At 39.6% G+C, this 16,989-nt stretch overlaps 1 long non-coding RNA gene across 1 annotated transcript; it reads left to right on the top strand.

The window, feature by feature from the left end:
• Nucleotides 1-5,411: 5,411 nt before the first annotated feature.
• On the top strand, nt 5,412-16,384 carry LOC132390751 (uncharacterized). The gene is made up of 3 exons (XR_009510998.1): nt 5,412-5,492; nt 5,759-5,873; nt 15,920-16,384. It is a non-coding gene; the product is annotated as an uncharacterized LOC132390751 (long non-coding RNA).
• Nucleotides 16,385-16,989: the final 605 nt, after the last annotated feature.

The raw sequence follows: 16,989 nt of genomic DNA, 5'->3' as shown, positions 1-16,989 counted from the left end.
AGTCTCTGTTCATGTGTCCACTATAATAAAGACACTGAACAAGAATGGTGTTCATGGAAGGACACTACAGAGGAAGTCACTGCTCTCCAAAAAAAAAATCATTGCTGCATGTCTCAAGTTTGCAAAAGACCACCTGTATGTTCTATATTGCTTCTGGGATGACGTCTGTGGACAGTTGAGACAAAAGGTCAAGTTTTTGGCTGAAATGCACACTGCTATGTTTGGCTAAAAAGGGCATTACACACCAACACCAAAACTTCGTCCCAACTGTGAAGCATGGTGGAAGGAATCTCATGGTTTGGGGCTGCTTTGCTGCCTCAGGGTCTGGACAGCTTGCAATCATTGAGGGAATGATGAACTCAAAATTGTATTGATACATTTTACAGGAGAATGTCAGTGTAGCAGTTCATCACCTGAAGCTTAATAGAAGTTGAATAATGCAATAAGACAGTGGTCTGAAAGACAAGTGTAAATCAACAACAGAATGGTTTAAAAAGAAGAAACTTGGTGTTTTGGAATGGTCGAATCAAAGTCGTGACCTTAATCCTGTAGACATGTTGTGGAAGGACCTGAAGAAAGCAGTTTGTACAAGGAAGCCCATTGACATCCCAGAGTTGAAGCAGTTTTGTAAGGAGAAATAGTCTAAAATTCCTTCAAGTTGATGTGCAGGATTGATAAACAGTTACTGGAAATGTTTGGTTGAAGTTAATGCTGTACAAACACCAGTTACTGAAAGCAAAGGTTCACATACTTTTTCCAACAAATACATGTAATATTGGATAATGTTTTTTTGTGTTCTTTATTTAATTGGGTTCTCTTTATATAGTTTTAGGACTTGTATGAAGATCTGTTCACATTTTAGGTCATACTTATGCAGAAATAGAGAAAATTCAACAGGGTTCACAAACTTTCTAGCACCACTGTATACTTTTAAGAGGTATCAGCATAGTTGCAGTGTAATAAAGATGAGCTTACATAGGAATTGGTAATGATTAACGGAGGCAAATGTGACTATGTGCAACAACTTCCCCCAGGGTAAGCTCCAGCGAAGAATTAAAACTGCACTGGAGTTAACGACTGCCAGCTTACTAACAAACAGGATGCCTCTTTTTCAGTATCAGTGAAAATGGGTTGCAGTATGGTTAGATACAGATATGTGGAATTTTGGCTAAAATTTCAGGCTTGTTGCTCTGCTTACGTATCTTAAACATCCAATTTTGCAATGTGATCCATTTCCAATGTTTCGATCAAGTTGTGTTACAGTCGGCGTGCAGAAGTCAATCTTTGGAGCTTACTGTTTCAACCAATGTGCAGACAGGGGTGTGTGTGGGAAATTAAGTTTTCCAGATTTTGAAGTGGCGCATGCCACTTTTTATCAGGAGGATGTGCACTTGGTTGTGGATGTGTGGATATATTTGTGGGTCCAGATTCTCACATTCTACACACTCTTCTACAAAACTCATGTTTGTGCCTCCACCTACACAGGTAGACCATGGGGAAACAAATTCATTATCAAATGAAGCTCATTTCAGACTAATCAATAAGTAATATGATGGAAGGGGTAAAACAGTTTTCCATTTGTTTCAGTTACTAGAGGTGTACACTGGAATTATTCTTAGCATTTTAGTTTCAGGAAATATATCGTTCAACTTTGAATACTTATTTCAGTTATTGTATGGATTTTATACTTGATCTCCTGTTGAAGTAAACGTGCACAGGAGCAGTTAAGAATAAATGCAAGAAAATGAATCAATAAACTGATTTTTGTTAAAAGCCCAGTACTGCATTGTGAAATCTGTAGACTTTAATTTGAACTTTTCATTGGCAAATCTCCACCTAATTAGTGCTAAATCTAAAGTTCTCTAATGAGGAGGACTTTGTATTTTTAAGTATATCAGAGCTCTAGCCAACAGAGCTTTGTTTATAATAGAACCATTATGCCGGCTGAGAGAATAAAACTACTGCTGAACCAATGGTGATGTTGAATTTTCCCGTTTGAGCTATGAATCTCAACATTCTTTAAGAAAGAGCTTTATTTTGCAGATTCAAGAGCTCATGGAATTCTTTCAGCAGCAATTAACGTTCAGTCTTTACTTTTCATCCAACAGTCTTTGATGGTGGTACTGCTTCCTCCTTAGAAAAGTTTCGAATGATTCCGGCAGAAAAGTAGCTGACATATAGCCACCTTCAGGTTCTGAATGATGAAAGGCATTACATAAACTAGCTGACAATGCACAATGGCACTAAGAGGAAGAACGAAAACAAGAGACTGCTGTGTTTGAAGAAAGAGGGCTTCATACTGAGCCAAAGATCTCATAAATATGGAATTACGTAAAAGAATGCAACAAGATGATTGTGCTTTGAGGAAAAAAAATAATAATCACAGGAAAGGTTTCTGGCAGAGCGGCAATTAGATTAATTTACCACAACGTAAATGTTATAGGATTATAATAAACAGATACTGAATAGATGTTATTGTTTTTTTTTGTCAATATATGCCGCTTGGAAATGAAGTAATGGGCTGAATATTTGATAATTACACCTAAGATAAATTACTACGTTATAATTCAGAAATTATTAATATTTAATTAGCTATTAAGTTAGATTTTTTAAAGCTAAATCCTATTATTCAAATAAGGTTAAAATAGCAGATTTATTCCATTATTTAGAGAACTTGATGTAAAGTAGTGCTGTTTTTTTAAGATTAACGAACTAATCCATAAGAAGAGAAAAAAGTAACTCCTGGGTCATTGCTAGGCTCAGAGTTTGTATAAACATTTTCTTCAAATTATTTTGTTTTAATGCACAATCATTTTGCAGGCTGATCTATTGTACTTAGATTATTGAAAACAATTTGATGATCTTCCACAACTCTGTCCCAACTGTATCAGAATATTAATTAATTCTAGTAGAAAAAATCTGCTGTTCTTACTTCATTGTATCTCTCTGTGTCACCATATCTACTGCAGTACAATCGATTCTGTGGCCCTTTAAAATGGCCCAGCAGATCAATCAGTTTTGCTAAGCCACAAGGACAAGATTTAATATAAGGAAAACCAATGAATAATGCAGAACAAAACTAGGGACAGGAATGAGACCTAACAAAAGATGAAACTAGCACAGTCTCAATCCTGCTAATTTGATCTCATTCACATCCAGGGATTTGTGCCAAAGTTGTGAGAGTTCTCAGATAACCTGAGATAATTTTACTTAGGGAATCACACTTTTCAATCAATATCTTTTCCTTCTCCATATCAGTAATGTTTAGCTGCATGAGAGTCCAACCAGAGGTGGCATCAGAGACCTAGATATTGGCAGGGATAAAGACATGGAAAATCATGACACTGGACCAAACTCAAGAAAGAAAACCTTGGCCTTATTGTCCTGCACTACCCTCCCACAGTGACCATCTCCACCTAAAATGGTTCAGTGCACTGCTGTAGGAGTTCATTGGGCCTGTGTTTTTGACCCAGCCATCTTCAGGTGCTTCATCAAAAAGCCTTCTTTTCCTTATAAGATCAGCCATTTTGCCATATCCTCTTCTGTTTGTTAAATTTTCAAATCTATTTTTCAAATCTGGGAGACATGTACAGCACTTTGCGCAAGTCTTTGGCACATAAGTATAGCTAGGGTATCCACAACTTTTGCAGAATACTGTAGTAAGTTTACGTATTGCACTGTACTGCTGCTGCTGCAAAAAATAAACAAATTTCATGACATATGTGAGTGATGATAAACCTGATTCTGATCTGGGTCTCTATTGAGGACTAAAATTGGGAAGGGGTCAGGGTGAGGGGAATCATAGTTGGGAAAAGGGGAAGGGAGAGGGGAGGGAGCAGGGAGCATCGGAGAATGGTTTGGAATTAAATGGCCTTGCCTGGTGTCTCAGGGCTGGGTGTGACTGCATCTGCACCACCTCCCCCACTGAGCTCTTTCTCAGCTACCTGCCCCATGCCACTCCTGCTGGCGCATCCCCCTCACCATTCCCAACTTCCTTTGCTCCTGCCAGATTTACAAACTCGCTCTCTGCTCCACGTTGACAAATATAGTACCATGCAAAATTCTTAGACACCCTTGCTATATATGTGCTGAATAATTTTGCACAGTATTGTACCAGCTAATGCTTGCATATAACAAGTCCTGGGACACACTGACTCAGAGGTATTTGCTGAATTGGTGGGGGGGAGGGGGGGGTCACCAGCCCTCATCTACAGGGCCACTTACATCAGTTATTGACCATAGAAATCACTGGTCTTCATTTCAGCATCTGCAAGCCAGACATTCATCCACAGGGATTGTTAATCTTTGTCCAGAGTGTTTGTCCTTGATTAAATCTGGATAAAATCAATTGCAACAACACATAAGAAACTTGACAAGTTTTGAACAAAACATCCCATTCCCTACCTAAGTACTCTCACACTTCATTTCTGGATACTCAGAGGATGCTTATTTACATTCATTATGCACCAAAAATTCAGTAACTAATATACAGGTTTTGTCCTATAATCTCCTGTTATTGCCTCCTTGCTAACCAAAACAAAAATGAAGTGTTTCCTAAGAGGTGTGCAGGAGTGGAGGGATGCTAATCACTTCTACAAAGTAGAGCTCTTCAAACTCACTGAATTGAAAAATAGCTTTACTCCTTGTGAGACTTCTGAAACCGCTGATGTATTCATACATTGTCCTCTGCACCGCAAGTATGCTCACAAACTGCACATAATGAATATGGGTAAATCAGTCAACCTTTACAGGAATAGTGACAAACCAAATTCATAACCCAATGCAACTGGAACCACACAAATCTCTATCCAAATATCATTTCAAAAGTAGTGTGAGGTTTTGTTTGGTTAATGGGTATTTCTTACTCAAACCAGTCAAACCATCTTTCGAAGATAGGGTCTTCGAAGCTCATATCCTTATCCTCTATCATTTTAAAATGTCCACTCTTCTCAGACTTCAAGGTTGATTTATTTTGCTGACTTAAGCTTTGCAAATCTGATCTACTTGTGAAAGTAAAAACAATTCAATTCTAGGACAAATTAAAACTGAGTTTAATAAAGCAAGCTGTTCCAGTGATTATAAGTAGGCTGTCTCCCCATCCCCTCATTTTTACTGGTACCATTTCACAAATTTATACGTAAGCTCTGCTACTACAAGAGCACACTCCCTCTGGAGTAACAACAATCAGACAGGCACATTATTATCATTCAATCCCACAAAGCTTTACAACAAAACTTACAGAGAACGAATGATTGAACGTATTTTATAGCTTTGGAATGAGGGCTAATGTTATCAGTGCTTACTGACCAATTAGATACATTACTATCTCCACAAACCTTGCACTGCCCCCAACCCCCATGTAAATCAGATAAAAACATTCCATTTAAGTTCAAAGCAGAATTTAAGATATTGTCGTCTCATTTTACATTTCTCCAAAGCTTCATCATATTACTATGTTGTTGAAAGATTCAGCATGAAAGAACTTGAGTCTGGTGAGTATAAAACTTCCCTAAAAAAGTTTGCACTCATAAACTTAAATTTTAACAATATAACAATTTTCAATTTATACTTCCAGTTCTTTCAAACAATGAAAATTTACTTTAACAAATATGGAGTCTCGCTGCTTTAGTTATTAATTATTATTATTCAACACTTCTTATAAATTCTAAATTTTAACCTCAAAATTCAAAGTTCAAAGTAAATTTATTATTAAAGTCACCATATACAACCCTGAGCTTCATTTTCTTGTCGCATACAGAGTGACTACAAGGAACACAATAGAATCAATGAAAGACCTCACCCAACAAGACAGGCAACAACCAATGTGCAAATACAACAACTTAACAGAAAACAATAATAATACATCCTTGGAAGTGAGTCTCGTTTGGTGATGGCGAATGAAGTGAAGTTATCCCCTTTGGTTCAAGAGCCTGATGGTAGTGGGATGATAACTGTTCTGAACTGGCGCTGTGGGTCCTGAGGCTCCTGTACCTTCTTCCTGATGAGAAGAGGGTATGCCCTGGATGGTGGGGGTTCATAATGATGGATGTTGCTTTCCTGCGACAGGGCTCTATGTAGATGTGCTCAGTGGTGGGGAGAGCTTTACCCGTAGTTAACTTTTCCTATCATCATCTGTCTTTACCTCTTTCTTCAATGCAATCTCTCTTTCCTTCTACTCTGCATTGTATTTTAAATTTGAACTTATACTTCCTGTTTTATACTCTACCTGTCTATGAATGCATTCCTTAGACAATGAACATAGAACATTGAACAATGCAGTACTTGGCCCATGATGTGTTGCTGATTGGTTGATGAGATATGCTGGTACCAGACCTGCTCTTACCAGTCACAAACATCCTTCAGAAAGTACAGTGCTTAAATATCTGAAATTACCAAACAGAAAAAACATTAGCTATCTATCTAAAGAGCAGCATCAATCACCGAAGCTAGCCCATTAAAATTAACAAGTGTGGTTTCTAACTCATATATAGAATAGTTTGTTGCACTTAGTACTGAAATGAGATTTTGTTGTTTTCTTAGGCAAGACCAAATCTAACCACTGAATACGTGACTGTGTTAAAATGTGATTGAAGTCTGAATAAGATGAAGAAATTCTGCTTTCTGTAGCTCATTGAGGTTTCAATGGGGATTAGTTAGGTCGAAAGTCACATATTCTGTGCAATATGGAGGAAACTCCTGACTAACTGGGGTTGGATGAGAGCCAAGATGGCGGTGCAACGCAACTTGCAGCGACCACTCCGGAGCTGATATCTGTGATTTGTTAATCGGGGTGCCGTGCGCAATCCTAATCTGATGAAAAATGGACGTGGGAGCACGGAGGAACATCTGGAAATCTCCAGGAAGGCCTTCTTCGTTGCTGCTGCTGCTGTGTGGTCCGGGTCTCTGCTGGGAAGAACAGGCCCCCAGTCCTCGGGGTTGCGTTGCTGGTGGCTGTTGGTGGGTGCATCTTAATACGCTCGGCAGAGGATGATGCTCGGAGAAGTTGTGCTGGAGGGGATATTCGGAGGCTCGGAGGTTCAACGGACTACATTCGGGCCACTTTCACTGTGTGCTGTGTCTGCGAGGCTGAGTTGGGCGGCGCCGTGGAAGTCCATAGCGGGGGTATTCCCTTCTGCTGCCTGCGTGGGATGACGAGTCTATCGGGACCCTGAGGACTTGTGGAAATTGTGTGGTGGTTTCTTTCAAACTTATATTCTTTTAACATCTTTGGACTATTTTTACTGTGCCCATATCTGTTTTTTTTAAATCAATTCTGCTATTGTTTGCACTGTTGTAACTCTATGTTGTAATTATGTGGGTTTGTGCAGGTCTTGTAGCTTTAGTTTTTGGCCTTGTTTTTGTCTGGTGAGTTTGGAGCTCCTTTCTGGGGAACGTGCTAAGATGGTAGTGCAATATTAATACGCAGCAGCCTCTCCGGACTCTGGATTGGGGATTGCCAAACATTATGTGGATTTTGTGGTGTAGTCTGTTTTGTCATATGCTTTTGTGATATCATTCTGGAGGAACGTTGTCTCATTTTTTAACTGCATTGCATTTGTGGTTTCTAAATGACAGTAAACTGAATCTGAACTAACAGAACACACTTAAGCACATTGTGGAATAAGGCTTTTGCCTTCCTAATGAAGAGATAAAAGTCACTGAAAAGCTTCACCTAAATAAAGAAATTTCTGTGTAGAACTACAGAAATGACAGGAATAACTCTGGCATCCCATAATGTCGCATAGCTATCCAAATTTTCTTCCACAATTTCCTTTATTTCTTTAGAATATTTTTCCAGTTGTCCACGGTCCATCTCTTCTCCCTTCCTTGAGTCACTTTATGGTGAAAAGCACCATCTGTGTAACACCTGCTCTCTGTGAAAATGGGTTTATAATGTTATTCAGCCCCTGCATTTTCAATTGCCAGATACTTAACTTTTAGCCTCTCATTTGTTGAGATATGATCAACCCTAACCCTCACTTCAGTGCAATTATCATCTGATTTCTGAACAGACCATGAATGCATGGACATCACCTCACTATTTTGCTCTCTTCTAATACTAGTTTTTTCCACATTTTTTATTATAACTTTTTTTTTGTGTCTGGCACTGTACTGCTGCCACAAAACAACACATTGCTTGACATATTTTAGCGATAATAAAACTGATTCTGATCCTGATGCTTATCTCTGCCATCACAACTGACTTAGTGAGTCAGCATCAGAACGAGTTGCAGTGATCAAGTTCTGTTAAACTTCACTTTTCTGTGTCAAAATTGTTACTTTCTTTAGTATCCCGCCAGGAACTGAAGCATCTTCTCTACTTCCAGCTGCCTCCTCGATCCCCTGTATTTTGGTCCCTCCATACATACCTCTTGCAATTGCATGATGCTTGTGGACTTCCTCTAAATTTCTTCTCCCTCGACTCATTGCCCATTGAGTTAGGCTCCTTCTTGACTGAGCACTCATGCTATGATTTTCACTTATTTTTACCACCCCTAATTCCTCCTACAACCTCACTATGGACTGTCTCAAGCCTGGCTGTGAAAGGAGGGTAGGCATGGGGCTAGCAATCCCAGCCGATTAAAGCCCAGAGCTACATAAGCACCAACAGAAGCTCCAAGGACGTCATTCCTGGGAGAGAAAGGATATTTGAAGATGGGCTACACCTGGGGTCAATTGAAAGACTGGCCCAGGAGAAAGGACTCTGCTGAGATGCTATCAGTAGTCTATGCCCCACTAGGGGTCATGGCTCAGGAGAAGAGTTCATTCTCCACCAGTCCAACTTCTTGTTTCCTTGATTACATTCTTACCAAATGGCAAAGCACCTGACAGCTTTCCCTAAGCTCCATTCTAATCTGCATTACCATAACTCTCCTTTCAGATAACAACACAACACCTTGCAAAATCACAGTAATCAACTTTGTTGTCAGAATTGCTATGCTCTATCTTTGTAGAATTCCTTGCTTCCAATGTTCTCTCTATATACCCACCTAACTGCTTCTTAAATGTTACCATTGTATCTCTATCAATTACTTCCTCAGACAGCTCATTCCATATACTCACCACTCTCCGTATGTAAGTTTTAAATCTCAGGTCACTTTTAAATCTTTCTCCTAAATCTTTGTCTCCAAGTTTCGGAGTCCCCTATCCCGGGGAAAAGACAATTAGTGCCCACCTTATAAATGCTCCTCACGATTTTAAATACTCCAATACTCCTTCATTGTCCTATATTGCAAGGAAAGAAGACCTAGCCTGAGCAATCTCTTCGTATAATTCAAGCTCCCTAGTCTTGGCAATACCCTCATAAATCTTTTCTACACTCTTTCCAGTCTAACCACATCTTTCCTATAACAAGCTGAGGAAAGTATTCCAAATGTGGCTTCACAAACAATTTATACATTGACAACACAATGTCTCAACTCCGATATTCAAAGTTCAGACTGATGAAGACCAGTGCGTTAAATACCTTTTTCACCACCTTGTCTACCTTTTGAAAGTCTCCACACTTGTATTGCTAGGTCCTCCTGTTTCATTACACTCCCTATTCATCGTCTTAGTTCTACTCTGGCATGACTTTCCAAAAACATAGCTTCACACTTGATTGTTTTGAAATCCATTTGCTACTTCTCAGCTCACTTTTCTAACTGATTAAGATCCTACTGAAATCTCTGATTACCTTCTTCACTTTCAACAACACTCCTAATTTTGTGTCTGAAACTTGCTGATCAAGTCTTGTGTTTTCACATCCAAATTATTTACATAAATAGTGAATGTGTCCAACTGATGCCTGTGACACATAACTTGTCACTGGTCTCCATTTTGAGATACAAGATTCAACAACCACCCTCTACTTCCTATTGCTAAATCAATTTTGAATCCACCCAACCAACTCTCCTTGGATTCCATGGGACCTGACATGTGTGACCTTGTCAAAGGCCTTACAGAAGTTCAGCTAGACAACACCACTGCCCTATCCTCATCTACCTTTTTAGTTACGTCCTCAATGAACTCTATAAGATGTTTCAAACACAACCTGTCACACTCAAAGTCATGCTGACTCCTAATCTGTCTATCCAAATGATGATAGATCTTATCCCTCCAATATCTTTTTTAACAATGATATCTGGCTGACCAGCGTGTAGTTCCCTGGCTTGTCTTTGCTACCCTTTGAACAACATTAGCCACCTTCCAGTCTTCAGGAACTTCACTAGTGGCTAATGATGAAGCAAATAATTCCACAAGAGCATCTGTTATTTCTTCTTGAGTCTCCCACAAATGTGAGGATATGCTAAGTCAGGCACTGGTGATTTATCCGCCTTAATACTCTGTAAAGCTGCAAATACACTTTTCCGGGTGATACAAACATTCTTGAAAACATCTCCACTTGTTCCCCTCGAGTAACAATGATTTTCTCATCAGTAAACAATGAGGAAAAATATCCAATCATCCCTTTTGTCTCAATACATTGCTGACCCTGCAGATCTCTAAAAGGACCTACTCTCTCCCTAGCCACCATTTTACTTTTAATATATCTATAGAACTTCTTGGGATTTTCCTTCACCTTACCTGCCAGATCCATCTCATGCCCTCCCTTTGCCCTCCTTATTTCCCTCTACCGTATATTCTTTATCATTTTATAGTCATTGAGGGACTTAATCATCTCCAACCTTCTAAACCCAATAGAATGTAGAACATGCATAATTACAGTATGGTATGGTCTCTGGGCCCATGATATTGTACCAAGCTATATAAAGATATTTCATGAACAATATAGCCTTTTCCTCCTACACAACCCATATCTTAATTTTTTTTATATCTACAATTCTATCTAAGAGGCTCTTAAGGTATCCCTGATGTATCAGCTTCTACCAACCTCCTCAGCAGGGCACTCCAGGCACCCATCACTCTCTGTGTAATAAAGCTATCTCTGACATCTCACTTAAACTTTCCTCTACTCACTTTAAATGGACATTTGCTTCTTTCTTTTTCTTGACAAGGCCTTCAATGTTTCTCATGGGCCAAGTTTCCCTAAACTTGCTGGATTTATCCTTCACCCTAATAGGAAAGAGTTGTCCTTGGATTTTTGATATTTTACTCTTAAAAGCCTTTACTCCTCATTTGTTTCTTTTTCTTGAAACAGGCTCTGCTAATTTATTGTGTATTTAATATTTCAGTAATATTTGAGTAATACTGTAAATATATTGTTTGATTAAGCATTCTTGTTTACTTAAATAATTCATTCCGGGTTATATGTAGAAGTACGTGAGCAGCATTCGTCATCACGTCATCATGTCATACGTGGTGCTAAAGTAAAAACGTAACTAAAACATGTTCTTCTGGGCTCCTGTATTTTTGCTTTCAATTAGTTTTATGTTTTGAAGTTACAAAACATAACACAGTAGACCTCTTCTTGGTCTGCATAATTCCCTCAAAAGCTGCAAAACAAGGATTGAAGCACAGTAGCCAGGTTTGGCAGGAACCCGTTATACTAATTGACAAATCCTAAAAAGGACAGCAACTGTGACATGTCTTTTGGCCTTTGGGCATTTTCCACTGCTTGAATTTTATAGCATACATATATAACCCTCGTGCATTGATGGTGTGACTACAGTAACTGATGCTTGGGTTAAAGAATTCACACCTGTTGTGTGGGCTCTGAGCCCATAATTTTCTGATCTTGTCATCTTTACTGGCAACAATGATGACTTGCAGGCTACAGCTAGTCCCTGGGCAGCCTTGCAGCACCTAATCCATAGCTTTCTGCCAGAGAGCAGCTCCAAATGCTGCTCCAAAAATAAGCTTATGATAGCAATAAAGTCCTTTGTGTGTGTTTATGGTGAGAAACACTTTGGACTCTTCTTCCATCTTCATTGGTAGGTAGTCCTCAGTTAACTTAATTTCACTGAGTTGTTTTCCTTCAGAAAGGTTTGCAAAGATATTCTCCATTCTACGTAGAGATATTGATCTACTCTCAGTACTGGTTTGCTGGTGACCTTAAAATCTCCACAGATCCATTCTTCTGGGTCTGCTACTGGGACCACTGGAGTCCCTAAGGGCTCCACTCCACCTTGGAAAGAATGCCTTCAGTCTCCATGTGACCTAGCTCACTGGCTACTTTATCACAGATGCTAGATGGCACCAGACAGACTTTGGCATGGCATTTTCATTTAACACTATTTTACCCTTGATATATCTGAGGTTTCCATTGCCAACCTTGAACACTGTTGTGGCATCATCCAGTGCCTTACTTAATTCACTTTTGAGTTGACCTGACTTTGTTGCAGGAGACGTGGTATGCAAATAGTGGATGGATCTCCAATCAAGTTGTAGTTGTCTCACCAATCATGAACCCACAATGTTAGCAATCCTGTTTTGACCATGGGCAAGCCCAATGTGTTTTGTTGGTTGTGGTACTACACCATTACAAATGTCATTCCTACAGGAATTATCTTTTCTCCAATATACATTGTTAGTTGGATATCTGCAGGCTTTCTTTCAGAATCTTTGAAATACCATTCAAACTCATTTTGTGGAATGACTGAAACAGCTGAGCCAGGGACCAATTCCATTTTAATTAATTTGCCATTCACTTCTGGTCTAAGCCATATTGCTTGTCTCCTGTGTGTTTTCATGTTATAAATCTCAAGGCTACCCAGCCCTGTGTCAGTCTCTTCATTATCAGACTTTTCATCAACAGCATGCAGATTAGTGCTCTTTTTGAAACTGCAACTTGACTTTTTATATTTTATCTTTTCCATTTATTTTTGTCTGCCCAACATGCTCTTTGTATGTGTCCTATGGACTTTGTTGCATTTTCTGCAACTTCACCTTTAACCCTGCATTGGTCTGGTGTATGAAAGCCCCTGTCACAACGGTAACGCAGTTTGTTCATCCAGGCCAGTTTCTGTTTAGACATTGCAGTTTTGTTTATGCTGATCTTTATTTCTGACCACAATTCACTTGCATTTCTGTCTGCTGTTTCCATTGATGCAGCTAATTTAACTGCTATTTTAAATGTAAGTTGTGCTTCAGTTAGAGGCCATTTTTGAATGTTTTCTTGTAAAGTTCAACAAACTAAACAATCTTTCTGAGCATCATTAGGCCCATCACTGAACTAACAATACTCAGACGATCTCTTCAATTCAGCCATGTACGCCCCTTTTTTGAATCCTTTTGATTCTGCCTATGAAAACTCAAGTGTTCTGCAATCAACAATGGTTTCAGATCTAGATGTTCCTGCATTACTTTCACAATATCAGCAAAACTCATTTCGGCTGGTTTGGTTGGAGCAGCCAAACTTCTAAACAAACTACATTCCTTTAAATGCAATGCTTTCAGCAAAATAGGCACTTGCTTCTCATTGGCTATTTCATTTGCTTCAAAATACAGTTCAATTTATTCAGTATGCATATTCTAGTTATCTCTTGTGCAATGGAATGCATTTATCTTTCTGATATAGCCAGCTATTTCTGCCTTTTTATTATTTTTGATTATTATTACCTGATACTCACTATTTATAAATCCATGAATTTATCCATTTTCTGCCCTTTTTTTTAACTTGAATGTTCTTGCTGTGCTTTTTTTTAACTGAAGCATCTTGTGCTTCAACAGGCAGGTAGTTGTCTCGGGTTTGTTTAAACCTTTCTAGTAGCCACAAGTGTTGAGAGTGAGTCCTTAAGCTCCCATTGTCATGGTCTGGATCAGGTTTCCTTTAAATTTCCTTTGTTTGTGTTACAATTGGGACCGTTGACTCCTTGTTTCCCTTTAATTCCCTGTTTTCCCGTGTCCTTCGGGCTTGGTGATTAAAGGCAATTTACTCTTGACTGAACTGGCAATTTATAAGTCTCTGGCTTTTAGCCATTCAGCGCGAGAGCGTTATGCAGTGTTAATGAAGTCACCGAAGCTAGTGCGAGCCAAAGTCATCTTGCCGGAGCCAACTATGTTTCTTGCCAGAGCAAGCCAAGTTTCTCCCTGAAGCAAGTGCCAGCAAGCCGCCTTCCCTTGTCAGAGTGGGTCCGTCAAAGTTAACCTGCCGGGGTGAGTCAAGTTTCCCTCTGCTTGGAGAAAACTTGTGTCCAGTTAAAGACCTGTCTATCGTTGTGTGGTCTCCGTCTCCATGTCCAGTGTCAAAAAGGGATCCTGGCCCTGTGCCCTAGAAAGGTCCTGACTCTGTGTCAAAAACAGTCCCGACTCCATCTTGTGTCCAAGGAGGAGCCCTGGCTCAGGGTTTCTTGTTCTCTCCTCCGCAGGGTAGGTCTGGCCATCTGCCGCTACCCTGAGTTGAGAACTGTCGCTTCGTGTTCAAGTATCAAGTCTAATGTCCAAGGCTCGAGTATCAAGTCCAAGCTCCGAGGTTCAAGTACCATGTCTGGGGCCTGAGTTCCAGGTTCCGGTTCCAAGTCCGAGTCCAAATCAAAGCTTTGTGTTCTCGTCCTGTGCAGGAGTTCCTCGTCCAGTCCTGTTGCCTTGCCACATCTTGTCCTCGCTTAGGTCCGGAGTCCAAGCCCGAGTCAAGACCCAGGTCCCAGGTCCCTGTCTAGTCTCTGGCTCGGAGTCCCTGTCCAGGTTCTAAGTTCCTAGTTCCTCGTCTAGGTCCCACTTTCCTAGTCTAGTCCTAGTCCAGGCCCTGTATTCTAGTTTCATCCAGGGCCTGTGTCTTGTCCAGCATTGTTTCTTCCCCTCTTCCCTTGCTTTCTTGACACACCTAGTCCTGTTCCTAGTCCATTACACTTATTCCCACTTCCGCTTTGCTCTCTGTTCTATCCTTGTATCATGGTTTTCCTTGGAATTATTAATAAATTCTATTTAGTTAACCTTACAAAACATGTTTGTGTCCTTCATTTGAGTCCACCCTTGCTCTGCACTTGTGACACCTATACATCCACTCCAATTTTTTACAATTGAGGAGGATGTACAGGAGCCTAAATATCCTCTCTCAACATTTTATGAAGAGCTTCTTCCCCTCTGCAATCAGATTTCTGATCATGTTCACATTGACACTACCTTGCTATTCCTTTTTTTGCACTTTTTTGTAACTTATAGTAATTTTTACGTCTTTGTACTGCGCTGCTGCTAGAAAACAAATAAGTTTCATTGCATATGTCAGTGATAGTAAACCGGATTCTGACTCTGGATGCCTATGGAAATTCCACCTGCATTTAACAGGAGATCTATGGTTGGGGATTTTCTCCAAGTTGATTCACCTTGCGCGTTGTAATTCCACAAAAGGGTTTTTGTTACAGTTATCAACCAGTGCACTCATACCAAAAGCATCTTTCAGTCAATTTGCAGGCTCCATTTCACTTGAAACGTCTTTGTTGTACTATGTCTTGCATGGTGCAGAGCTAGATTAAACAAAATATTTACAATTTTGCCTACTCATTCCACCCACTGATGATAGTCAGAGCAGAATTACTACAGGCAACTCTTAAATGCTTGCTTTCTTGAGATTTACATGAATGATATAATACTGAAGTAAAAGTTCAGGGTTCAGAATTTTAAATATATAATAATAACAATGACAACAACAAAAATAATAATAATAATTTTCTCAGCTCAGGCTGGTAAAACCGGAGGTACGGACATAGCCAAGCACACACATTTCTCAATTTCTAGGGACTTTTGGACTATACTATCAGTGTTTAGCATTGTGGCTTTCTGGAGATTTATATAAATATTGCAGTGAAGCCCTAAGAGTTTAATGCTATTGTGTAGTGACTTTGGGATGATACCACTTGTATATATTACACCTGGGGCTCTGTATATCCTGATTATGTTCCATAGGCTTTCAACTTCCTCTTTTAATTGTAATATTTTTATTTTTTCTCAGCTTAATGTTTATCAACAGTTCAAAAGTTTAATTTAATATCAGATAACGTACTGTATCTAATATACAATCTGAAATTCTTACTCTCCGCAGACATCCTCAAAGCAGAATAAAAAACCCTGAAGAATGAATGACAGAAAAAAAGGTGCAAGAACTCCAAAGCCCCCTGCCTTCCATCCACTTATTCTAGCAGAAAGCATCAACTTCCCTACCACCCACCATGCCAGCAACAGCCTAGCCCCCAAAGAGAGACATCAACAGTACATCAAAAACTAGCTTTCACTCCAACATTTTTGACATCCCACAGCCTCTCTCACTCCCATTAACAAGGGAGAGACAGGTATTGCTTCTTTCACAGTGACAGGGGAGACAACAGTCGCTATTTTGATGTTACTGTCAGTTTGAAGCATTACTTTTTATTTCGAACTCTTCAACTCAAGAATTAGCATATCGAGTGCCAAGTGCAGAGGCCCCTGACAGCCACTCACACTGTCTTCGATAGTCCGGCTCCTGCTTTGCTTCAGAATGCAACACTGGCGAGAATTCGTGTCCACACGGCTGTGCAGGCCCTGAAGTCACATGACTTCAGGCCAAATCTGGATGAACCGAAATGTGGATGACTGGAAACGCACTGTCATGCAGAAGCACAGTTTTGAGTATCACTGTAATTCAAAGATCCCAACAAGACCCCTGGAAAGGAAAACAGAGACATTAGAATAGGAAGAATTTACCTGTTTCACCGATGAGCTGGGGCAAGTAGCCAGCTGGTACCATCTCCTCTGATTATTTTTGAAATATTTTTTCTCCACTCAATCTGGTAAAACCTGAGGTACAGGAATAACCAAGGACACTGATCTCAAGTGCTAGGACTACTCTAGTGGTGGCTTTGTGAATATTTACATAAATGTTGCTGTGGAGGCCTAATTGTTTATTTTTATTATGTAGTGACTTTGGAAGGGTACCTGTTTGTAGAAATTACTGTTGGGACAATGTATACCCTGTTCATGTTCCGTAGTCTTTCAATTTCTTCTTTTAATTCAGCATGCTTCTGTTCTTTTTTACTTAATGATTTCAGTATATTACATGTGTTTGGAATAGAACTGTCTATTAAGTAAGTTCTTCTTGCTTACTTATCCTGTATTATTTTATCTGGGTGGTTATTA

Source organism: Hypanus sabinus, chromosome 3 (assembly GCF_030144855.1).
Source record: "Hypanus sabinus isolate sHypSab1 chromosome 3, sHypSab1.hap1, whole genome shotgun sequence".
In the NCBI taxonomy this organism is placed as follows: Eukaryota; Metazoa; Chordata; class Chondrichthyes; order Myliobatiformes; family Dasyatidae; genus Hypanus; species Hypanus sabinus.
Note: the sequence above shows the minus strand (reverse complement) of the source record. Positions and strands in the feature narration are given on the sequence as shown.